This window comes from Hevea brasiliensis, chromosome 16, assembly GCF_030052815.1.
Source record: "Hevea brasiliensis isolate MT/VB/25A 57/8 chromosome 16, ASM3005281v1, whole genome shotgun sequence".
NCBI classification, from domain to species: domain Eukaryota; kingdom Viridiplantae; phylum Streptophyta; class Magnoliopsida; order Malpighiales; family Euphorbiaceae; genus Hevea; species Hevea brasiliensis.
In genome coordinates this window covers 67,771,791-67,778,976 of record NC_079508.1, presented here as the reverse complement: position 1 = coordinate 67,778,976, position 7,186 = coordinate 67,771,791, and positions in this window count along the sequence as shown.

Genomic DNA, 7,186 nt, shown 5'->3' with positions numbered 1-7,186 from the left:
GGCCTGGCGTCCACAGCTTCCTCCAACAGTAATCATGGCTATTGAAACTCAAAATCCGTTCCCACCACTGCTGTTCATTCTTCGGACTGATTACTAACCGGGTCATCTTCTCGATGGGAGGCTGGTCAAGGTACCAAGTTAATCCCTTTGTCTCCACAGGACACATGTGACTGATAATCCAGAGGTATAGCAACTGAGAACAACACTTAATGGACCCTTTCCCCTGTTGTCTGCAGTAGGTTAGGGTTAACAAGGTTTCTGCAAGAATTGCCGGTATCGGATTGATCTCCTGCCTTTCTACCGTCCAGAATACTTCCACCGCGCTGCAAGTTACGATTCCCAATGGTCCCGGGAACAAAATCAGACCATAGATTCCCAAGGCGAGTGCCACTGAAGCTTGATCCCACTGTTTCTTTTGGAGGTACTGATCTAACCACTTCTGGAGATATGTCCAATACCAACCATATGTGTTTCCTTTGACAGTTTCTTTTGACTTTGCCTCCTCCGAAGGGATGCCCAACAAATGTGTTAATCGTTTCCAGGTCTGCCTATGCTCAAGGTGTAGGTAGATCCGATTCTGTGTTGAATAAGGAATCCCTAATAATGCCTGATATTCTTCCATAGTGGGAACTGTATCAATATCATTGAAAGAGAATACCCCGTACTTAGGGTTCCAAACTGACAACATGGCCTTTAATGCCGGAATTTGGACCTTGACTCGCATTAAGGTTGCAATCCTCCCATACTTCTCTTCAAATCGTGCCTTAACCTGATCGGGAAGCGACCTCCATCCATTAGACAGACCCTCGAGGCTGTTCATTCTGACGTCAATTTTATTCAGATCTAATGAAGGTAGTAAGCTAGCATGTGCCTTGGAAACATCATTTTGCGAGAATACACGACTATGAGCGAACTTGGACCAAAGTTTAGCATTCCGAACCTCTTCTGCCGACTGACTCGAGGATGCCATGATAAAAATGATGCCTATCCTTTTCACAGACTCTTGGTTTGGTGATGCCTGCGGAAAAACTCGTTAGCTAGACAAATTTGGGTAATTTTGAATTATACTGTTGACAAGGTGACACATACACATTTATCAAAGTAGGAAAATGTGTAGGTGTTTCAGTAGAATTCAAGATTACCCTCACAAAAACGAACAAAAGGAAATTAAAGCAGAGCAGGGTAAGAGTAAGTATGCCCCTTTTGTCCTATAATAGGGATACTCTTGATACCGGATGAGCGCTACCTATTTGGATAGTTCTACCTTACAAGGTAGCTTACTACGGCTTTCGGCTATCGTGATAGTTTAGCTCAGGATCTAATTTTCTAAAAGCCACAGGTTCCCAAATTGCCCCTACTGTAAACAGTAGAGCCCCATTCTATAACCATGATATTATCGGGAAAAATCCACGAGTACCACAGTAGATAGAACGAGTTTCAATCTGAGCAGAAGCCTTCACGGATACTAACGGGGTAGAACCCACGGGTACCGCTACATGACTCCCTCCTACTTTCCTAAAATGGTAAGAAAGCCCGGGTATAGGACCGAAGTGTGTGAGGACTTCGTGTGTAACATCCTCCCGGTAGCAACTCCGTACATTCTACTGTTCCGGTGACCGGTGTCGGTCCGGACAGCTAGAACGTCCGGAAAAATATTTAAACTTAAGTGAGAAACCAAAATTAACTCAAATATTAATGAGAAAAATTTAGTAAAAATTTTAGAAATAAAATCTGATTAAGTCAAAAGAGCGGTGCCCAAGCGATGGGTAACCAGAGGTAAGTTGCGGTTCTTGCAACGAGGAGCCCTAGACCCGGGGGAAAAATTATAAAATAATTTTTGGGACTCCAGAAAAGGGTTATTGAGGTTCCCATGGCATTAGAATGCCAAGAAAATATCTAGAAAAATTTTTCAATCAGTCAGACAATTTTGACCCGTTCGGTAAACGGAGGGCATTTTGGTCATTTCGCCTTGAGGTGATTTTTGGCCGACTTGTCCAGTTGAGTAAATAATTAATATGACATAAAATATGAATAAATATTACTAAAAATTAATGTGAAAATGAGTAGAGAAAAGAAAAGAAAATGAAAGAAAAACCTAAATATGACATCACATGATGTCATTTGGAGAAACTTCCACCAATCACAACCTAATAAGCCAAATTAAAAGAAAAAAATGACAAATGAAGACACAAAATTTCTGGTTCTTCTTCTTCATTTGGACGTGAATCTCTCCTCTCCCTCCACCATTTTATCAAGCTTTGAACTTGATTTTCTCTTCATCCACTCACTAAAACCCATAAGTCTCATCATCAAAAATTAATCCCACACCTAGACAAAGCGTATGGCAGCCTAGAAAAGGAAGGAAAGTGAAGTGTTAGCTTGAAGAAATCTGCCCTACAAGAGGTTAAAGTGAGGGGAGTGCTATCCTTTCAATCTCACTCCAATAATCCTTGTTAAAGCATCATTTTAAGATAATAAATGGTAAGAGTGTGAAGTAAAATATATGTGTTAGGGCATCTTTAATTTTTGGCAGCCCTAAGGAAGGATGAGGTTGATTGTTTTAATGAATTTAGAATGGATAGAAATGATGTTTAAGGTATGAATATGCATGGATGTTGAATTAGTGTGCTAATTGAGGTTTATGGGTAATTTAAATTGGACATTAGGGTTTTGAGAAGTGAAACTTGGATTTAGCTTATGGAATTGTAAAAGAACATTATAAGGGTCAATTAGTGACCTTTTTTGTTATGTTGTCCATGAATTGGACTGAAAAATAGTATAGCCAAGTGAATGTGTAGGCTGCCTTGTTAGTGCAGCAGAGGGACTGAAAATTCAGTCCACTTGCACAACCATAACTTTGGCTGTGTAGGTCCAATTGATGTTTGGCCAATTGGACATGAAACTAGGCTTATAATGGCACATTTTTGCTGAAGAAACCATGCCCAAAAGACCAAAGCAAGAGGACCAAAACTTGGCCCCAATCCGGACACACTGCAACAGCCCCTGCAGAATTGACCAAATGAACAGTAACTGTTCATTTGGCCATAACTCACTGTAGATATGGTCAATTGACCTGAAATTTTTACAGAAACAAGTTAAGACATAGACAAACAACTTTCATGAAGAAACCTACCCCAAATTATGACCAGAACCTAACCCAAATGGCAGTCACAGTTACTGTTCAAACCTGCAACTCTGCAGATTTTCATTTGAGCAGTAATGTTTGGATGGTTATAACTCTCTCTAGAAAACTCGGATTTAGGCGATTCTTGAACCGATGGAAACCTAAGGCATAGTAGAACATTTCATATGAAGAAAGTTAGACCAAATTATGAACTTAACTTGATCAAATTACTGACCAAAGTTGGACCAAAAATCTGCGGACCAAAATCTCAGCATGAGCGATTGCGTGAACAGTAAACTTATTTTGGCCATAACTTGAGCTACAAAACTCCAAATGGAGTGATTCAAAAAAGGAAATTCAACTAGACAAAATAAGGAACAACTTTCATGTTTACCATTTCCTCAAATTCCCACTGTAAAAATAACAAATGGAATAGTAAAGATGAAGCATGAAAACCGAAAATTTTGCTCAATTAGCATTAAGCTTAAAAATGGTATTGGCAACCAATACCAACAAGTTTGAAATACAAAATGTGGTATGTTTGAGGTGTTAAGACCAATACACCTATTTTCTATCCAAAAGTCAACATTTTTGTTGACCAATGAGGTGAATAGTGACACCAAAACCAAAAATTGGCAATTTTACCAAAATGACCTAAACTTTGAGAAAGTGACCAAAACTAATAAGTTTTGAATACAACATGTGGTATGTTGGGAGTACTAAAACCAATGTACCTATTGTTTATGCAAAAGTCAACATTTTAGTTGACTAATGAAATGAATAGTGACATGAAAACTTGAAATTCAAAAATTGTGAAACTTAAAAATGCAAAATGCCCTAGTAGGCCTAATGTGATTGGTTTGGATAGTTTGGCATGCCAATAGGGTATTGTTTTAGCAGTACTGCGAAAGGAAAGGCTTTATGCCTGTATTCATGGCTTTATGCCCGTATTCATGGCTTTTATGCCCGTATTCATGGCTTTTATGCCCGATTATGTGATATCATGGCTTTTTAGCCATACTGACTGCATACGTGGTAGACGTTCTGCGTCCCATGGTATGACGGCCCGAGGCACCGCGGTGTCCAGTGCCAACGACGTTATCGATCCGATCGTCCAAAGATAGGTTACTTGGGCATGGAAAAGTATAACTGTAATTGAACTGATTTTTAAAGAAAATACGAAAATTAAATATCAGAAATGATTACGATAGAATACAAAGAAACTCAAGATCATAAAGAAAATAAATAAACAAAATGCATGAAGAAGTTAATATCATAAAACGTAATTAGTCCTCGACTAAACATTAAGTTGGTAATTATTCAGTTCTTATGAACACAATGGCTAAGAAATTATGATTTTTATTTGCATATTATTTCTTTCTATTTTATTATTTGCACCACTAAGCTTTATGCTTAGCGCGTCGCTTTTGCAACGCGTGAGTGCGAAGATCTTGATCGAGCCGAGACCACGAGTTCGGTAAGGCGGTTCACGATTACGCATAGTGTCCGTGTCACCTCACAAAGCTCTGATGCATTGGTAGGACACTAGGTGTCATTTTGGTATTTTGTAATTGATCTTATTTTCTCATGTGTAAATGAACTTATAAAATGTAATTTGATGCTCATGTAAATAATGAGAATTGTGTTTGTAAATGAAAAAGTGAATGTTTATCTGTGATATATATATGATTATCACATGAAATGAATGATTGAGAAATGAATGTGAACTGAAAAATATTGAGATTTTGATAAATGGAGTTGAGATGAATGAATAAGAATATAGGAAGTGTTTTTCACAGGTTCCGAAGAACGGTTTTCTCCATTTTTAGCCGGTACTCTGCCGGATTTTCTTTTAAAATTTTCGGAACCTCCAATAAATTATAATTTCAATAAATGAATTATATTTCACAAATTATTTTCAAAACTATGATAAAAATGAATTAAGATAAAATAGAGTGCTCCGGCACACTGAGTGGCATAACTTGCTTGGCTACACTGTAGTCGGGTAAGGGGTGTCACATCGTGTGAGTGTTCAGTGTGTGAAGGGACACCTTTACCTCTTCCCAATTCAGGGGTATTTTATTTTTCCATTTTTCTTTTTCCCTTTTTTTTTCGAGACGAAGAGCACTGTAAGAGGATAAAACAAGCAAAACAAGCAAAACAAGCGGAACAGTTAGTAAGAATAAACAAAAATTAACACGTAAACTATCGCCGGGTGAGCCCACCTAACTATAATTTGATTGGAAAATTAAATCTACTTTTTAGACCTCTAGACCGGGGTTAAATTCGGATATCAACCTCCCCAGCGGAGTCGCCAAGCTGTCGCAAGGGATTTTGCGGTCGCCTGGACGATCCCTCACCGAAGTGGGAAAGAGTAAGAGTCGCCACCTTAGTTTTGAGGGAAACTAAAGAAAACCATTTGGAAAATAAATCGAAATGAAACCACTTCAAGACAGAGATTCTAGGTTCGGGGTCCGTAAACGGGTGGAGAAGGTGTTAGGCACCCCACCTCGTCCCTTAATAAGGGTAAGTAGATTTAATTTTGCATTAGTTAGGAGGGCTTGAATGGACATGTTGATCCTTTTGACTAAAGGAGCATTTGATTTTTCACTAAATTTGGATCACCCAGATACATAAGTAAATGAGACAACCTTAGTGAGTTACTGTTGCATGTTAATCTTATTTAAAAGAACTATTTTATTAAAATTTAATTTAAGAATTGTATAAGAACTCTTCTCCGAACTCTTTAATATTTATTAAAATTTTGAGTTGAGATCGGATAAGAACTCTCCTCCGATCTCTATTAAAAATTTTGAGTTGAGACCGGATAAGAACTCTCCTCCGATCTCTATTTAATGCTTATTAAAATTTTGAGTTGAGACCGGATAAGAACTCTCCTCCGATCTCTATTTAATATTTATTAAAATTTTGAGTTGAGACCGGATAAGAACTCTCCTCCGATCTCTATTTAATATTTATTAAAATTTTGAGTTGAGACCGGATAAGAACTCTCCTCCGATCTCTATTAAGTATTTATTTGAAATTTTGAGTTGAGACCGGATAAGAACTCTCTTCCGATCTCTATTAAATTAACAGGAACCTGAATGGGATCTTTCCGATCTCCCGAATTTTAATTTCAGCTACATGTCATAAGGACCTGAAGCTAAGAATTCTGGCGTTCAAAGGTGCTGGGGATAAGGCTTCTTTTAACTAATTGGTATTTTGTGACTAAATAAGGGAAGACGGACTGAATTTTGCTGACCTCCCCTAAGGTCATTTTACCAATACCTATTAATGTCCGATCTATTCTGTTTCGTTTACTTTGGCTTTATTCCACTTTATGGCATCTTGCCGAATTGCCGTTTACGTCAGCCTAATAGTTGGACTATTTTCCTGACGTGTTATTCAAGCTCTCTCTCTCAAAAGAGACCCTTAAGTTGCAGTTACCTACGTTTTACCCAACCACTTATACGCTACTAGGAACTAGAAAATTTGCATTCAGAAATGACGAAGGTTAATAAAATGATGGACTGATCACTAAAGAAATAAACTCGAGAGTAACATTCTTTAAGGTTCTTTGGCACTAAATGAACTTGGAGAAAATCACATGCATAAAAAGAGCAAAGAAAATGCGAAAAGTAAACGTAAACACTTAACAAAACGGCAATATGAGCTCTTACCTGTAAGGAGCCAAATCTATTGAAATAACCACGGGGTGACAAATAGTAATAAGGCATGGATGATTAGCTTGAGGCTGATGTTAGATTAGAATCAAGGGTGCTTAGCTAAAATGCAATCAGATTAAGATAAAAACCGAGTAAAATGAAATTGAGCTTGGATAATGGGAATGAAGACAGAGATAATAAAAGGCTGAAAGTGAGAGTGTGACCAGATAATGAACAAACTGAAAATGTAGAGTTTCAGTATTCAGAATCCTTTTCAAGAAAACACTTCAGAAAACTAGTTTCAAAAGTCTTTCTAATCAAAACTTCAAAGTAGCAGAGTAACAAACTGAATCAAGTTTTAGAGTTCTTCCGCTATAATAACTACCTCTCTTTTTTG